This window comes from Lepisma saccharinum, chromosome 27 (genome assembly GCF_977018435.1).
Source record: "Lepisma saccharinum chromosome 27, izLepSacc3.1, whole genome shotgun sequence".
Classification (NCBI taxonomy): domain Eukaryota; kingdom Metazoa; phylum Arthropoda; class Insecta; order Zygentoma; family Lepismatidae; genus Lepisma; species Lepisma saccharinum.
In genome coordinates, this window is record NC_139255.1 from 22,947,740 (window position 1) to 22,964,385 (window position 16,646).

Sequence of the window (16,646 nt, forward strand, 5' to 3'; positions counted from 1 at the left end):
CAAAGGAATCAGAGCATATAGATGGATTTGCAAAGGAGTGTGCTGTTGTGACTAATCATAGACTCAAAAAAAAATGAAGAAGGGAGTAGGCTAATATCTGACGGAGAACGTGTATCTCCTTACATAGTAAGACCAACAACTGAAGCAATTATTGGAAGTGTTGTTGCTGGATGGATACATTCTCACTGAGATATACCAATGAAATGAAATCAGTGGTGCAACGTGATGCGTTGGGAAATGCGTACTCGTCTTTTTCTACGTACTTCCGATTTTTATAGCAAGAAGGACATGCAATCTTTGAAGATAATGACAGTGCTATGCAGGATGCAAACAAATACACAATGAATATTTTAAATTCATTACAAAAGATCTTGCAATGTGAGCAGTTATTAGTGAAAAACCAAAAGAAGAGAGATTTGCAGGTGCTTCAAACACTTATACTGTAGAACGTATCACGCAAGATGGAAAAACATTACAAGCAGCCACATCTCACAACTTAGGGCAATCGTTTTCTAAAGCAATTAGCATTAAACGTATTAGTACATTTTATGGCAACATAAGAAATCTTAAGTTCTCAGAGTATTACGTGAATGGTAAGCAACATTACCCTTTCTGCTTTGCTTTTTGATTACTGATTGAAAAAATTAGAAGTATAACGATTGTGCTGTTTTCAAATGAGTGCTTATTTACAAGACAGCATTGATACTAAAACAAACTATAGTATGAATATCTTAAAATAAGCTTATGTCTCTGAATACTGGACCTTGCGAATTTATCTATTATTTCATCATTTGGAATTTGTGCAAGAATGTCACTCTCACTACACAAAACAAGCAAACTTGACAATCCCAAACTTAAACGCAACCTACTTTTAATAACTTTTAATCGAACATCCCCGTTGCGGAGTGGTTTATCTCATCGCACTAGGACGCCAGGGGTCCCAAGTTCGAATTCTGGCTTGGGATGTTTGTGAGTGTCCATTCATCAATTTCATCTCATCTTCACCTTCGCAAATTAGACAAAAGTGTCATAAAAGCGAAGTAAAATAAACCAAATCAATCAATCGAACATGCGAACATGCGAAGAAATTTGATATTATTTTTTATTTCTGTTATATCGGGTAACGTGCAAGGTGTTACTGTATGAATTACACTTAGTACAATTATTACAGCATACAGGGATACATACTACAATAATACTGCTAATGGAAGTACATCATCCAAATGATGCACCTGCTTTAAATTAAGCAGAATACTTTTAAGAAGTTATGTTATGTAATGCAGCTATAGTATGAAACTTTAATGAAATGCGAAACGCTCGTTTTCGTAATGCAGTACTGCGAGCGAAGTGAGCAAGACATTTTGTTTTGCATCCATTTCTTTGCAGTCTATCAAGAATATTAATTTAATGGAATGTCAATACTTTCCTATGACCCCGAGATATTTACTATTTTCCAGCTTCTCTTTTCGCACGTATGGCGCCAAAAAGTGTGGATACCATATCGCTAAATATAATCTCCTAAATATAATATTCAAACTCTCCACCACTGTCAAGAGTTTCATATCTTCCCCTTTAATACTCAACCCTAACCTAACCCCTAACCTAATACTCAAGCCTCCCACCAAAATTTCCGTGCCAAATTTAAACTTAATCTTTATGTTGAAGAGTGGATGTTGTCTCCTCCAAAACAAAGTATTCTCAGTCACCAGACTTTTCGCAACAGTCTAGCCAATAGTAATGGACAAGAATTGGATAACACCTCAATTTAACGCTCACCCCTCTAAAAAAATACCTTCCATAATCTAAGACTTAACACTGATAATCAAGAGTTGGATATTGCACCCCCCCCCCCCAACGTTTAATTCTCAATCACCCACGAAATCCACATATTAATATGTACGAGTTGGATATTTCCTTTTATCCCCCTCCCGATAATACCTATTACCCTTTACAATTATCTTGGAAGTCTACAAATTGCTATTTATAGAGCAGCAATGGTAACTTGTGTCCAATGCTATATTGTTCACGTCAAATTCCCATCATAAAAATTACCTCCCCCCAAATTGAGTGGACGCAACGGGCGTCCACAAAACCACCTGTGAGCACCTTAAGTACTTCCTATTCTTTATCTAATGGATTAAATATGGTGCGTTTAAGGTGTACAATTTTTAGATACATATTTTAGAAAAATATGTAAATGTTGAATTTTATCTTATTTGAAAGGGAAAAGATCCCCTCGAAAAATCTCGATGGCGCAGTCTACGCCACAGTCCCCTCCTGTGGGCACCCCTGACGTTCGTCAAGCACTGGCATGGCCACACTCTAAACCAATGCAGTGTATCTTCTGCAGATTAACAGCTCCGAAACAGGTAAATCTGCTCTGTGAAATAACTCTCAGTCTGTCTGCTTCCCAAAAGCAGTTATTGAAAGTTTCATTGTCATTTAATCTTATCCACCAGTTGAAGTATAACTGACATGTAGGTATTGCACTGCTGACCTTCGGTTATATCTAATTTATAACTAGTTTCATTTAGGACCTTACGTCATTAGTACCTTAACCTTGTTTTGCTAATTATTCATTTTTTGTTTACATATTACTTTTCGTGTCCATAGATGCTAGAACTTGAATAATAGACAATATAACTTGTAATTCTATTTAAAAAAAAGTATTATTTAAAAATCCCAGAAAAATATAGCTAGGTAGACGTAACTTTGGAAAATATAAAATATAGTATATTATTTTAGGAAATCCTTTCAATTCCTTTTGCAATCATATGCGCGCATCAGACATGTGTTCACAAGCATTACATTACAAATTGGAAATTATTTATATTGGTAGATAATGTTGTTGAATGAAATGTAAATTAAAATATACTTTTAGAAATTAACGCTTCAAGCAAAGTTTCAGGCTAGTTAAAGAAAAAAGTATAGTCATGATGCTGACTGATTACTGATCTATAGTTGCCCGATCAGGAAATTGTAATATATGATTTTAACGTCTCCCTGCTCATATATCTTTCAAAATGAATATGGCAATATTAAGCTTTAAATTATGCCAATTTTGCCCAGAGGTAGAAAGAGAGAGCTAAGTGAAGACTAGTTTGCAGATCTATCGAAACTATATCCATCTCTCTCAGAGTAATAATCTGTCTGTATTCCTGGGAGAACAAGTAAATTCTGAGAAACAAATATGTCAATACCAACCAAAGTTGTAATTCAGTCACTGATTACCATAATGTATTTGATGCTAATTTTCTTCTTCATCAGGTTTCTAAACGTCCAATCCTTAACTTTTCTATGAAGAGATAGTTGGTTTTATTTCTTAGCACTGGCATACCCAGGCTCCCACCCCCTCTATTCTTTGAAATTTTCAAGTGTGAATTTTTTGTAAAAAATTGAAAATAAATTACATTTTTCCCTAGTGTGTTCTGAATATTTTGTATTAGTTTTGTTAATACATAACATAAATGTAATGTAAATAAGAGGGAAAATGCAATTGGAGGGCATATCAAGCGCCATCTACAATAGCATTTTATCGGAGACAGTGATGCTAGTGAGAGTGTACAATTGGATGGTAATAATGGTATTTTTTGTATTTATTATAATGAACAGAAACTCGCCTTCAGTAAACAAAGAAGCATCATTAAAGATATATTATGGTTTTTGTGAGTTTCAGCGAATGATGCAATATGGGTTTGACACTCATGTTGGTTATTGTTTTTTATTAAAGATGTTAAATTTTGTAATCTATATAATTAATCAATTACTAAACTTCTATAAACAAGATAGAAATAAGCAATTCAATAACAAAATAGTTTCTTGAATTTTAGTGATTAAAAAAATGTGGGCCTGTGAACTCCTCCTCCCCCCAGGTAAGTAAATATCTCGTACGGCACGGATAAGCTAGGGTTAAGAAAAGTGGTTAGGGGTTACGAGTTCCAAAATAGTTCACGATTACTTATTTATTAATAACATATTGTTCGACTTAGTTCCAGTACAATGGGGAATGTTTTCTAAAGCACATATACCTACTTTCTGTACAAGAAACCTAGCTTCTTGGGATGATGAGCTGTATTTTTGCTGGTAATGTCTCACCAAGCCCGGCTGTGATATGGCAAGGAGAGAAAATACAGGCAGAAGACAACAAGATTTAATCACAAGAGAATACAATTATCGTTGTAAGAACAAATCAACGTGACCATTTTAAATTGAATTGTTTTAAATTGTAATGTGTCATTTTGTAATTACATATACCTGAAATTAAACGGTCGGAATTTCTTGTTTTATTGGCTGTCCAACTTGCATGTGCACATGAAAAGAAAATTGGAATAAAAGCCGCTGTTAAATGCCATCTATTGAGGATATAGATAAACTGAACTAGTTGACAGAAATAGGACTAGACGTTCAGGCTTATGGGGAAAGTAAACAAGCTATTTATTCCTAGATGGCTTCAAAAGTAAAATTTCAACAATTACTGGCATGTCTTGGCTTGTTTGTATGGCGAAACTGAACAAAACTTTCTGGAGACAGTACGGTGGGAATTTTATTTCTTTCCAAAAAGAACTAGATTTTGCACAAGGAGATAATTACAGATAATTAAGTTAAAGATGAAGAAATTATTTCCGCAACAGGGAATCATAATGATTCCTAATGACAGTGGTATAAGTTGAGGAGTTCCTGCTCAACATGGAAATTTTTTGTGGAAGTAGTTGGCCTTTAAATAGTCCATCTTTAATGCTCGGTATTTATCTATCTCTAAACTAATATTAAATAGTGTACTCTGGTACAATAATTAAAACTTCGCATGTAATTTTTTTCTAAATGTCAAAATGTTTGCAATCTGTTCATATTTTACATCCCAAGAGTATATGTTACCAGACATAATAAGAATATCCTGAAAATGTACAGTGCATATATGATGGAAACTCTTTTTAATTACATATTACAAATAAGTAAATAGTAATTAGATATTATTATTATTATTATTATTAAACACGTCGGGTCAGCTTAAAAATGCTTCCTCCCGCGCCGTAGCCTGTCCAACTTGGCATCTGTACCAACCTTAGAATTTTATTCTCTTAGCAGAATAGGAGAATGGCGTACTGGTAACAACGTCGCATTGTAATCAAGGGATCCGGGTTTGATGCCGGATGGAGGCACATAGTGGTTTTATTAAGTTATTTCGTTTACCTAAAGTTTCAGATACAGTACTGAATGATAATTTTACTCTGAAACAGAAACAGCAGGACAACAGCAACAAAATAGAGTACAAAATGGCACAGAAAACAATTAAAATTATACATACATCGTTAACAATTTTCTAAAACTTTGGTCTGCCAAGAATTTATCCACATTTGGAGGGAGGTTATTTACATGAGAGAGGAAGCCTGTATTGCTATTGTTATAGTTAAGAACAGAAATAAAGTTCAGTTAGCTTCTATTCGAAAGGAATAACGTAAGTAAAAAATTGCCCTATATCGAAACAATTTAGTGTAAAATACAGGTAATACATTGCATAAATTCAAGGGGTCCGGGTTCGATACCCGGTGGGGAGGCATGGTTGTTCGGATCGCAATTTAGACTGTGGGTCCTGTCCCGATTGGCCTTACTGTGCATAAAGTGGACTTCAAACACCAACTCAAACCAAACAGAGCATAAATGGTTCCACAGTTTTTAAAATTCACGTCGCTACTGTGCGAAAAGTTGCATTTAGATTTACAGGTTCATTTCCAAATAGCATGTCACTTTTCAAACGTGCTAATCAAAATATGTAATTAAATCTACATGATGTACTCCACATATTTAATAATGTAATTTACATATGTGTTTGTGTGTGTCTTGTGTAGTAGTTGTGCTGTCTAATGTGTTTGTGTTCGTCTTGTGTAGTAATTGTGCTGTCTAATGTGTTTGTGTTTGTCTTGTGTAGTAGTTCCTCCATTCATATTGGGGGTTAGGCTTAGAGCTGACAACTCTGCACTGTAAAAATACATGTCAAGAAACAGCAATATAAGGCCATGGATGTTCCCAAGGTAAAATATACCGGAGGTAAAATAGTCCCCCGTTCGGATCTCCGGGTGGGGACTACTTTGGGAGGTCCCTGGATTAAGGATAAGATCTACATTAGGAATAAGGATATTAAATTAGGCACCTGGAATGTTCTGAGCCTTTACCGGCCTGGGGCTTTTCAGTGTACAGTTAATGAGATAGTTAAATATAAATTAGATGTAGTAGCTGTCCAGGAAGTTAGGTGGCCAGGAGAAGGGAATTGTAAAACTAAAAATTATACTTTTTTCTATGGTGGTACTGAAAATCATAATTTTGGAACAGGCTTTTTCATAAATAATGCAACCGCTAAAACTGTTGCGCATCGCTGTGGCATAGAGAGAATCAGGTTATCCAACAGGTCTTGGGGGATTCTGCGCCACTCCTCGATGAGGACCTGTTCAAGCTTCTGAGGAGTCCGGGGAGGTGTTTACAGACTTGCAATACGTCGCCCTAGTGCGTCCCACGCATGCTCAATAGGATTCAGGTCAGGCGACCACGCTGGCCATTCCATCCGCTCGATACCTTCCTCGTCAAGCATGGTGTCCACCAGCTGTGCCGGATGAGGTCGACCATTATCGTCCAAAAAAAAAAAAAAAGTGTCCCCTACCGCTGCAGCGTAAGGTACAACTATGGGTCGCAAGATCTCATCACGGTATCGCAGGGCTGTCAGCGGTCCAGTCCGGACACTGTAGAGGTTTGTACGACCACCGATACTGATGCCGGCCCACACGAGAACTCCACCGCCACCAAACGCATGTCGTTCTTGCACAAATTATGGATTGTTGCGTGTTCCTCTTTCTCGCAATACAAACAGTCGTCGATTATCGGGATACGTGCTGAACCGATACTCGTCACTGAACAAAACCAATTGCCATTGTTCATGGTTCCACGCACGATGTTCTTCAGCCCACTCTCTGCGGGCTCTCCGGTGACGTGCAGTGAGGGGCACGCACACCATCGGTCGACGGGCATACAGGCCTACCTGATGAAGGCGATTCCGTATTGTCTGCGTCGATACGCGTCTTCCCGTAGCCACGGTGAACTTACGTTGCAGTTCGGTAGCATTCATTCAGCGGTTCCGCCGCGCTAGTAATGCCAAATACCGGTCATCTTGTCGGGTTGTTGATGTTGTCCGACCCTGCTCACGTCGTCTTCGTACCGTTCCGGTATTCTGGAAACGCCTCCACAGTCTAGAGATGACTCTTTGCGACACTCCACACGCTGCTGCCACAACTTGCTGTGTTTGACCAGCTTCCAGTCGTCCAATTGCTCTCCAAGCAGTGGAGTCGCGTAATTCGCGTTGCGGAGGCATCACGTAATCACCCTACAGCAGCACTGCCTTGTTCCAAGTGAACGGGATGACACAGAGAGGGCAGTACTTCTGCCCATTCCGCGCTCTATGCTCAGGTCATGTGATGTGGAACGTTGGTAGCCCCCTGGTGCATATTCTTTTCAACCAACTTTTGTGATTACATAACACTACGATACGTACGTTGACCCACAGAGTAACGATTTGTGCATGTTAGTGGCAAATTCCGTCAATATCGCATTATCCCCTAATTATTTTGAGCAGTGTAGTTAGATATTTCATACAAACGAATTGAATGGCGTCACTATATTGGAAAAGTAGTATATACGTCTTTTGTCATTTTCACATTTTTAAACGTAATTGAAAATAATTGTTTTCCGCTATTCCGATCAAATTCCTACCTCTCCTCTGTAATAAATTCTGATGCTCATGTTTTGAAATTCGAAAAGTCTAGCATAATTCCCTTGTAGTAGTTTTCCGGTTGAAAATAAACTTTCTTTAAGTTCCCTAGCAACGTCCGTTTCCATGTACATCAACAAGAACGGCATGCTCTAAAGAATGGTTTGTTATCATGTTTGTTAACATTTAGTTAAGACAAGCACGATGTAGATATTTACGCATTGAGTATAACAATATATACGTAATTGTATCTGGGCTGAAACTCCTTTTTATGTAGATGTCACCCTTGTTTCAGGCACCTTTTCAAAGTCGTGAGTTCATTCATCTGTGTGCTATTGATCTGTGAGAAATATAATGTAGCTAGACAATTAAGAATTGAAGGAAACAATGTGTGCTGCAAAAATTTTCCGTGGCAACGGTTTCTAAGGACGTGAGAAAAGGTCATTTTCACCCTTAAGGAAGGGCCGATTGAGCAATTTTTGAATTTTCCCGTCCTTTTGGGACAATTTCATGGGGGGTCGTAATCGGGCATTCCTTCATGGAGAACATTTATGTCAGTGAGTCAGTGAGTGAGTGTTGGGATTGGGGCTAAATATATATTGGACTCGCGCACTTTCGACGTGGCCTTCGGCCACGTCTCGTGCGCTCGCCGACGTGGTTCTCTTATTTGGAAAGTTTTGAACGTAAATTTAAGTGTGTTTGAGCTGTAATATGTACAAATAATCAATTTTTTTTTTTTCTTAATAATAAGCTGGGTAAGTTATAACAGTTTCAAGATAGTTAGTTAGATGTTTTATGTAAACGAATTCAATAGGACACTAAATTGGAAAAGTAACATTTTACTTCCGTAGTCAGTTTTACATTTTTAAACATAATTGAAATAAAGAAATGTTTTCCTTCATTCTTCGCAAATTTCTATCTCTCCTCTGCAATGGATTCTGATGCTCACATTTTAAAATTCGAAAACTCTAATACTGTGCACAAAGTGGACTTAAAACACCAAATCAATCAATCAATCGAAAACTCTTGCATAATTCCCTTACAGTAGCATTCGGGGTGAAAATAAACTTTCTTTAAGTTCCCTAGCAACGTCCGTTTCCATGGTGAACAACAAGCACGGCAAGCTCTAAGGAATTGCATGTCATTATACCCCCTAAACATTTAGTTGAAACAAGCACGAAGCAGATATTTACGGATTGAGTATAACAATATATACGTAATTGTATCTGGGCTGAAACTCCTTATTATGTAGATGTCACCCTTGTTTCAGGCACCTTTTCAAAACCACGAGTTCATTCATCTGTGTGCTAATGATCTGTGAGAAATATAATGTAGCTAGACAATTAAGAATTGAAGGAAACAATGTGTGCTGCAAAAAATTTCGTGGCAACGGTTGCTAAGGACTTGAGAAAAGGACATTTTTACCCTTAGGGAAGGGCTAATTGAGCGATTTTTGAATTTTCTCGGGCTCTTGGGACAATTTCGTGGGTGGTCGTAATCGGGCATTTTTCGCCTCCGGGGCTTCCTTCATGGAGAACATTTATGTCAGTGAGTCAGTGAGTCAGTGGTGGGATTGGGGCTTTATATATATTGGACTCGCGTACTTTCGACGTGGCCTTTGGCCACGTCTTGTACGCTCGCATGCGTGACCTTCGGCTACGTTGTGGTCGCAATCATGTTATAGCTGAGGTTCTTCATAGATCTTAATGACTTTGAAAATGTCTGCATGTTGTATTGGATGATGGGGAACATATGTATAAGTTTGAAAAGTTTAGAAAGTAACTTTATGTGTGTATGGGCTCTAATAGGGTACAAATATTCAAACTTTATTGTCTATTTTCTTAAAAATGAACTGAGTAAGTAATAACTGTTTCAAGATAATTAGTTGGATGTTTTGCATTTACCAATTAAATTGCGACACTAAATTGAAAATGTTATATTAACTTCTTTTGTCATTTTCACATTTTTGAACGTAATTGGATAATAACTGTTTTCCGTCATTCCCTTCTCTTGCCTACCTTGTCTCTGTAATAAATTCTGATGCTCGCATTTTGAAATTCGAAGTGTCTAGCATAATTCCCTAACAGTAGCATTCGGGGTGAAAATAAACTTTCTTTAAGTTCCCTAGCAACGTCCGTTTCCATGGTGAACAACAAGCACGGCAAGCTCTAAGGAATTGCATGTCATTATACCCCCTAAACATTTAGTTGAAACAAGCACGATGCAGATATTTACGCATTGAGTATAACAATATATACGTAATTGTATCTGGGCTGAAACTCCTTATTATGTAGATGTCACCCTTGTTTCAGGCACCTTTTCAAAACCAGGAGTTGATTCATCTGTGTGTTACTTATCTGTGAGAAATATAATGTAGCTGGACAATTAAGAATTGAAGGAAACAATGTGTGCAAAAGAAATGCCCGTGGCAACGGTTGCTAAGGACGTGAGAAAAGGGCATTTTCACCCTTAAGGAAGGGCCGATTGAGAGATTTTTGAATTTTCTCGGCCTTTTGGGACGATTTCATGGGGGGTCGTAATCGGCCATTTTTCGCCTCCGGAGCTTCCTTCATGGAGAACATTTATGTCAGTGAGTCAGTGAGTCAGTGGTGGGATTGGGGCTTTATATATATTGGATTAGTAGAGTTTGGAATACCTAAGAAGCTTGTTAGTATGATAAAAATATGCACCAGTGAAACAGAAAGTAAAATTCGTGTGGGTATTAATATGTCTGACAAATTTACAATTCATGATGGGTTAAAACAAGGAGATGCATTATCTCCATTGCTCTTTAATTTTGCCTTAGAATATGCTGTTAGGAAGGTAAAAGAAACTAAAGAAGGACTAAAAATAAATGGTGTGACTCAGTTGTTAGCATATGCAGATGATGTAGACTTACTGGGGGATGATATAAATACAATTAAGAATAATGCTAAAATATTTTTCAAAACTGCAAGAGAGATAGGTTTGGAAGTTCTATATATATGCTTACAGGCTGAAACCAAGTGTTAGGTAATAATCAAAATCTAATTATTGATAACAACTCGTTTGAACCAGTTTCCAAATTCAAATACTTAGGAGTAATATTAACAAATGAAAATTATATTAAAGAGGAAATAAAAAGTAGGCTTAATTCAGGAAATGCATGTTAGGTCTCTCTTCATAAACTTTTGTCTTCTCGTTTAATATCTAAGAAACTAAAAGTTAAAATATACAAAACAGTAATTTTGCCTGTAGTATTATATGGACTTGGTCCCTTAAATTGAAAGAGGAACATAAATTGAGAGTATTTGAAAATAAGATCCTTAGGAAAATCTTTGGACCTAAAAGGGATGAGGAAACAGTTGAGTGGAGAAGGTTACATAATTTAGAATTACATAATTTGTATTCATGTCCAGATATTATTAGAATAATTAAATCAAGAAGACTTATGTGGGCAGGCCATGTGGCACGAATGGGAGAGGAAAGAGGAGTTTACAGGATTCTTGTTGGGAAACCTGATGGTAAGAGACCTGTAGGAAGGCCAAGACGAAGATGGAGGGACAACGTCGAGATGGACCTAAGGGAAATCGGTAGGGATGGAAAAGAGTATATAGAACTTGCTCAAGATAGGGAAAGATGGAAGTCCTGTGTTGCTGCAGCCATGAACCTTCGGGTTTAAGAATGCTAGAGAGTTAGTTGAGTTAATAATTAGAACAAAAGTTTATTCCTCTTGATATCGTCTTTAATGAAGCACACTGGCGTACTCAGAATTTCTTTCGGGAGGGCTGTAGTTGAAAAAGTGGATTGTGCATATCCGCATTATAGGGGGCGGAACGCATAGTAAGATAATTCGTATATTTAAAACTTTCCACCCTACGGAAATGGCAATCAGATCATTTAAAATGCATTTTTCCGAGTTCTTCACTACTTTTATTTGAAAATTGTAATTTTCTCATAATTTTGGAGAGGGCTGTAGCCTAATCAGCCACCCTCTGGTAACGTCAGCCAGTAATAATACATATATGTCTTTCGTATAAATTTTCAGCGAAAAATGCAGGCTCGACCAGGAGAAAATTTCTACGTAGTACATCTTTTATATGTGCCTAATCTAGTTAATTCAAATTTTGGATAACTTAAAGCCTTTCGATCCTTTTGTAGTTCGAATTAAAAAGAGACTACAGCATATTGCCATGTATATAGAATTATGAAATGTACGATAGCAAGGTGCCGTATCTGGCTAACGTGTTGGTCCCTTCGCGTGCATAGAAAAGTAAATAATTCCCTTCTATCACAGCAGAGAGTGTGTTTAAGCACTATGACGTAGCCTGTATAGTTACAAAATGATTTCTTTTAATCCTCTACTCCTTTTATGTATTTGTCTTTTTCACAATTTATATATTCATTATTTTTGTATATATAATATGTGTTACAATTAATCGATAAATAGCTGTATTCGGTAGCAAAATAGCATTCTGCAATATGCTGTATCTATTGTAATATTGTAACACCATATCACAAAAGTAAATGTATAAGGTATTCCATGACACTGTACAATAGCAGAACTTCGCAAACTGAAGTAAAGAATTTGAATTTCATCAATAAAGGAACCAGATATATACGGAGTGTCTGAAAATAATGTTTACACTCTTTGGATTTTAATAACGGAGTAACTATTATAGATGACTTGACTAAACTTTTTGCATTTTAACTACAATGTCATTATTGAGCATATATACACCTTATTTTGTTTTAGTACCATTACAGCCTGCCAAGCGGTAGTCATTAGTGTACACAGAAGGGCAGAAATGAGAAACTCTTATTTCGAAAAAAACGTAAGATCCATCCAGATGTCCTGATTTAACAACGTTACATACTATATGTGGGAAGCTGTGATGACTGCTGTCTACACCACGTCACTGAGTGAAGTGGGGCATTCAATTGAGACTTCCTACGCTTCCCTTCCTGCAGAAACCGTATCTGCTGTTTATCCATCTTTTCAGATTGAACATGTTGTATTTAATGCCAATGGTGGTCATTTTGAACATCTATAACTTTAAGCTATGTAACACCAAATAACGTTCGTGCTTGCTGTTATTAGTGTTCTTGTTTTCGACGTTCAAAGAGTGTGAATACCCTTTAGGGACACTCTGGATATTGATGAAATTTTTCTACAGAAGATACAATTTTTTCTGTTCAACATCTATTTACACTTTTAGCCCAAAACAGAAAACCTTATGATCATTGCAACTGGACTTCCACTGCTACCAGACAGAAATTACTAATTGGATCCTGGTGTTATTCGCTTTTTCCAATTCACTACTCAAACAATGGGACTCCCGGTAATGAGTCCGGCAAAACGACCCCTGTTACCTTACGAGCTGTTTTAAAATGGCAACGCAATCGAATTGAGGGTCTCTCTGTGCCTTTCATCTTCCACAATTGTCAATATGTGTGCAACAGACAATGACCTTGTAATCCAGTTTTCGTTCTTTGGCTTTTGGTAAATTCGCTAACAAAGTTTCAATCGGGTCAATCAAGTAGTAGGCATTGGGAGAGAGAGAGAGAGAGAGAGAGAGAGAGAGATTGAAGTTTAATAATTCATCAAAATGTAGAGGAAAGCTAGTTGCACAAGTGATATATTATTTGGGCGTGCCTTTGACTATAAAGGGCTATAATAAAGTTACAATTACGTATTTACGTATTATGTTTCAGGAAAATAGACTCCACACGATGTGTGCTGGGATGAAGCCTGTATTGTTGGCAAGGGAAGTGATCCCATAACCACATGGTTGCAATCCTTCATTAGCATAGATTCGCCCACGTGAAAATATTCATCGACGACACACTGGGAGTAAACTTTCGTTCTAGAATTTGCGTTAATCCTGTCAATATCAGAATATATCAGGGAAATAGTGTATGGTCTATGGATTGGGGAAGAGGAATCAAATAACAAATCAGTTAGAATAGCAAGGCTGTAAAAGAGAGCATCGAGACTCAAGTGAATCTAGGATATATATAGGGTTTTTCAATAAGAACTATATGATTCTACAATGAAATAAAACTATTTCAGATATAACCAAACTTTTTATATTATTTTGAAGCATAGTTTATTACATTATGTTTTGAATAACACATTATGTAAGTGTCCACCTCGACGTCGTGCACACGAGTGAATTCGATGGACCCAATTTCCGATGACTCACTCGGGCCGAATGTCAGAATGCACCGTCCGAAGTTCAATCTTAATGCATCGAGGGTTCGTGGTCTGTTTGCATAGACTATAGATTTCAAATAACCCCACAAATGCATTCTAAAGGAGTTAAACCACAACTTCTTGGAGTCCAACTAAGAGTTGCATTTCTTGAAATTATCCTTTCACCAAACTGATTCTGCAATACGTCAATAGTGGCATTAGCAGTGTGACATGTGTCCCCGGTATGTTGGAACCACATGTCCTTCAAATCAATTTCATCTAAGTGTGACTACAAAAAACCTGTTAACATCAATCGGTACAACTCACCAGTCACTGTAACTGCATCTCCTATATTTTTCAACGATTCGATGAATAGCAAGCACAGAAGGACAATTATGTGGACCATAGTTTTCGCGAAGTGCACGTTGAGTATTCACAAACGAACGTATATTTTCATATTTTTTTTGGAAAATAACCAAACGTTCTTGAAGCGTGTAGTTAGTTAGCCATGATGAATTGTCACAGTATACTAAACACAAATGACAACTAGTGACAGTTATAACATTTGAAGCATAGATGCCAGCTCATTTCAGAATCATATAATTCTTATTGGAAATCCCTTTACATATATCAAAGACATATTTAGAAAATATCAAATGGCGACTATCATCTCTCTCTCTCTCTGCGTTGGAGCGTTCGCGTGTATGTGTAAACCAATTTCAAATGTTATAAATTCCGTAATTCTTTGGATGATATCCCACCTCGGCAGTCGGTAGGCAGGCCATGGCCGTCACGGGCTTTTGCGTCACGTTGGACTTATAAATACAAACAGCATGTGCAAATAAAACATATGCCCACGATACAAAATAATAATTACTTCCTGAGACATATTAGACTATAGATGTCAAAATTATCACAGTAATTAAATTAATATGACAGCACACAATGATATAGTCTCTTAGCCCTAAAATATAAACAAACAGCCTACTTAAGAAGTGTTTCATTGTATATGAAACTTGCATACTTCTTAATTTACCAATTCAGCGAATTAAATTTAGTATAAGTTTTTAGAATCACAGCAGCAATATGAAATTGTGCTTTCATGTAAAGGTAAAAATATTAATAAACATATATCATTTATCTACGTTTAAAAAAAAATCAGTTAGCTAAGAAGTCTTATTTGTTCATGCTACTTGGGCACAAGTTGATCAGGTCATTTTCGCCCGACTCTAACAAATAGTTTAATCGAAGGCACAGTTTTTTACTTCATATGGTTTTCTTCTTCATCCGTTTCAGTTTCCTCGTCGTCTTCTTTTAAGGGAGAGTCGTCGAATATGGGACGCTAACATATTTTACCCTACCAAAACCTTAGTTATATGGAAAAATTATGCAAAACTTTTCATTCCTGAGTAGGTCCTCGACCACCAGTAGGCAAGATTTTTTGTGCAAATAAAGAACATTAGTGGAGGCAGGAAAAACATTTTTTATGCAAAAAAAAAATTATTGTCAGCGTTTTGAACAACCGATTGAGTAGAATGAGCTATCGAGATTTAATTCAAAATTTTGTTACAAAAACATTCTTGAGAGAACATAAGTGAAGTTAACCAAGAATAATAAAATAAAACTATAAGACATAAACTATTTTCATCATTTTTGTTAAACATGTACAATAACAAAAAAAACTCTTTACTCAATTTAAACACTTAATTAACACGAAAATATTACAGACTTGCCTGAGTATTAAATCATAGCCCTAGTAGGTAAAACACATGTCAATATTGGCCATTGTCATCCAAAACGGGAACGACCTCGCTTTAGACTAACCCCAACGTCCCCGTTTTAGCAGACAGTGACGGACTCTAGAAAACGTGACATCTCTTCACACAAATGTAATATGACCTATCAAGCTGTATGTCAAAATCTAACTTAAAACTTGAAGAATCAATGCTGTACCTACCAAAATTGAATGCTCCAAGGTTGAATGTTCACTGGGCAATGGGGACAAGAAGCGGCCTCTATAGAAGGGGTTTGAAGGAGCTGTGGTAAGAAGTGAGGGGCGCGATGTGCGAAAATGGGATACTACAAATTATTAGGGAGAAAAAGGTTGATTCATAGCAGCAGACAAGATATCAAGGCCAAATGTCTTGAGAAGGTAACGATCGCCACCACACAACCGCCAGGGGTGCGGAACAAAGCCATACATTGATACATGTACGTAAAAACAAAGAAGTGGACTCACCTGATTCATGCTAGGGGGATGGACGTAACACAAACTCAAGGGGCCGGACGGTCGTGCCATCTGCACGCTATGAGGCGAAGAGCAGGCGAGGGATCATAATCTGATTGATGTGATTGATCGACGCCCTTCTCCCCATGCAACGCAAATGAGGTGACAATGCAAGGGACAGCATTGAGCGAGCAATATAAGAGGTATCTAGGGAGGAGAGGAGAAATATGGCGGAAGGGAATATCAAAGCCCTGGGCAATCTGGATTGAGAGCAAAAAGATACTAGAAGGTGCCAGTGACTGCTAAGGATCAGTGGAACAGACATAGAGGACAAGGTTAAATATTAGAAGAGAAAAATATATTGTGTATATATATTTTTTTTTTCTAAATGTTTCTGGTGTATATTTATAAATGTTTCTAAATGTATTGTAAAGCGGATTATATCATAATATTATATGATACTCACAGGCCAAGGACTTGTATCGTAAATG